Genomic DNA, 3,419 nt, shown 5'->3' on the forward strand with positions numbered 1-3,419 from the left:
ATTTCGGGCCCCGCGCAGTTTAAAGGCCTTCAATTTCGTCACCGAGGGCCAGTCAAAGCCGAATGTGTATTAATCCACCAAAATGACGCCCGAAACTGAATATTACACTCCAGGGCCGAAATATAGCCTTTGGGCCGAAACTGCATGCCAGACCGAAAGCGCTCGCGAGTGACAATACGTCATGTTTTATTTACACTATTTCTCTACGCATTTACGTTTTTATTTACAGTTCTACGGAGGCCAGACGCATGGATGTAAAAAAAGGGGAGGGCGGGAATATGGCAAATTTTTATTATACAATCAAAAATATATGATTCTCTTCCAGTTTATGAGAAAATTTTGTATTCTATTGTGGAAGCTTAAGTTTTATTTTATTTCATATGCAATTTTTTCCCTTGCATGTTTAACAATATATTTATTCGCTTACGCAGCCCAGATCTAAGGACGAAAAATGAAAATTGAAAAATGAAGGATACAGAGAAATTACTTTATTCTTCTTCATGCATTTATATTTACACTTTTAGGGAAGCAGATATATTGAATTTGTAGAAAAGGAAAGAAAATATATGATAATTCCTGAGTTTACGGAGAAATTTTGGAATATATTATGGATCAAAGTTTTTAATTCGCTCGGCGGAAGGGAAATGAGCGATACGATAGCGATTTTGGGGTGAATAAATCGTTGCTCAAAAATACTTCCTGGTTTAAATACGTTCAGTGTGTGTGTGTGTGTGTGTGTGTGTGTGTGTGTGTGTGTGTGTGTGTGTGTGTGTGTGTGTGTGTGTGTGTGTGTGTGTGTGTGTGTGTGTGTGTGTGTGTGTGTGTGTGTGTGTGTGTGTGTGTGTGTGTGTGTGTGTGTGAGAGAGAGAGAGAGAGAGAGAGAGAGAGAGAGAGAGAGAGAGAGAGAGAGAGAGAGAGAGAGAGAGAGAATTCATGTTTATTATTTCTAATCGGGGTCCCTTTAATAAAAATTAAAAAAAAATAAAGTCAAAGCAATGAGACCTTTATGACTTTCTGACCTATGACCTCATTTGGCGTGACCTGTGACCTGACCTATGACCTGTGAAATATAAGCTGTTGACCTGTAACCAGATCTGACCAATGACCTGTGGCTTGACCTATATGACCTGAAATGACCTGATCTATGAATTATGACCTGACCTGATCTACGACAAGCTACCTCTGACAATGACCTATGACCTATGTGATCTCTGACCTATGATCTGAGATGTCAAAGATGTATAGTCCGTGACCTGTAACATATTGTGACCTAACCTATGACCTATAACCGATGACTGGCCTGGCCTGACCTCTGACTCTTGACCCTTTGCCGCTGACATAGCCTGACCTAACTTGGTATGACCACCATATTACTTGCGTGGTGTGACGCGTTTTTTGTGCACAGCGGTGGAAGGTTATTGACGCACGCACACACGCAAGCACGAATGCGCAAACACACACACACACACACACACACACACACACACACACACACACACACACACACACACACACACAGAGGGAGAGAGAGAGAGAGAGAGAGAGAGAGAAAGCTCCATATACTCGTGTCTGTTTTCAGCTAACACGGCCATTCACACAACCTGGATCGACCCTCCAATCTGACCACACTTTGCAATCAACTTGGCCTAAAAGGATCTGTGTCATGTTAGCATAGTAGTAGTAGTAGTAGTAGTAGTAGTGGTAGTAGTAGTAGTAGTAGTAGTAGTAGTAGTAGTAGTAGTAGTAGTAGTAGTAGTAGTGGTAGTAGTAGTAGTTAAAACCCTTAGCCCAAATGAATGTGAACCCAGTGGACCGCAGACTGAGGATGCCCTACCCTTTCAGTCCACCATCCTCCTGCTGGGGGATAGGGAGAGAGATGAGGGACGTTTGTATAGCCGGGCAGAGGATCCACCAAGTTATAGTAGTGACACCACATGAAGGCGTCCCTCTCCAGCATCCAGTGGGAAAATCTGTTGTAAATCTCAATATATTAAGGACTTGTGTGTTTTGTGGTTCTGAGTGTACTGGGTGAGGAAATTGTACACTGTTTTGTTTCTCTCTCTCTCTCTCTCTCTCTCTCTCTCTCATTTACTCATTCATTCACTTCCTCCAAACCTAAACCCTTTCAACCTCTCCCTTTCTCCCTGCCCCCTTCTTCAATCATTCATTCACTTACTCGTTCATTCCCTTCGCCCCTTCCTCAATCATTCATTCACTCGTTTCCCCCTCTGTGTCTCTCTCTCCTCCTGTTCACTTACTCTTTCCCTCCCGCCCTCCCACTTGCTCACCCATATTCATTCACTTTCACAGCACTCCCACTTTCTTTTTCCTCCTCCCTTCCTTCCTGCCTTTCTTTATTTCTTCATTCATTACCTCCCCCAGCTTTACGTCCTTCATCAATTTGTCTGTCTGTCTGTCTGTCTGTCTGTCTGTCTCTGTCTGTCTGTCTCTCTCTCTCATTCACACAGGCAATTATTTACTCCGTCACTCATTTACCCGTTCTCTCTCTCTCTCTCTCTCTCTCTCTCTCTCTCTCAAGCAATTATTTACTCACTCTCTCACTCATTTACCCCCTCTCACGTTCGCTCACAAAGCAATCAGTCACTAATCTCTTTATTCATTCTCTCTCTCTCTCTCTCTCTCTCTCTCTCTCTCTCTCTCTCTCTCTCTCTCATTCATACTCTGTCCTATTCAAACCTCTCCTCTCTATCCCAACCTCCTCATTTCCTCCCTCCCTCTCTCAACCTCCTCATTTCCTCCCTCTCTCTCTCTCTCTCTCTCACATTTCCCACTTTTTCCCTCCTCTCATTTTCTACTTTCTCTCACTCCCTCATTCCTCTCTCTCTCTCTCTCTCTCTCTCTCTCTCTCTCTCTCTCTCTATCCTTTTTCTCCTTATCTCGAATCTCCTCCTCCTCTCCTTACTCTCCATTAGCTTTCTTTTCACTTCAATCCTTCCCTCTTCCATCCTCACTTCCTTCTGCCTTCCCCTTCCTTCTTCATTCTTTCCTCTCTCTCTCCTTTCCCACTTTCTTCATTTGTGTTTCTCTTTCTCACCGTCTCCCCATCCTTTTCTCTCCTTCTCCTACCATTTTCCCTCTCTCTTTCCCTTCCTCACTCATTTTCTCCTCTTATTCATTTTCCTCTCTCCTCAGCACATTACCCATTCCTCCACTCCTTCACTCTCTCTCACGTCCTCTCCTTCCTCTCCCCTCCCCCCACCCCTCCTTCATTAACGCTCCTGTCATTCCCTCCTTCCCTCCCTCCCCCCCGTCCTCTCTCTCTCTCTCTCTCTCTCTCTCTCTCTCTCTCTCTCTCATTCTTCCTTCCTCCATCCCCCAATCATCCCAATTTCATCCACTCTACCTCACTTCCTCCTTCCCTCCCCCCTCCCTCTCTCTTCTGTTCTCCCTCCCTCCCT

The sequence above is a fragment of the Coenobita brevimanus genome, chromosome 90 (assembly GCF_032717465.1).
Source record: "Coenobita brevimanus isolate Jiangsu-jjx chromosome 90, ASM3271746v2, whole genome shotgun sequence".
Lineage (NCBI taxonomy): Eukaryota > Metazoa > Arthropoda > Malacostraca > Decapoda > Coenobitidae > Coenobita > Coenobita brevimanus.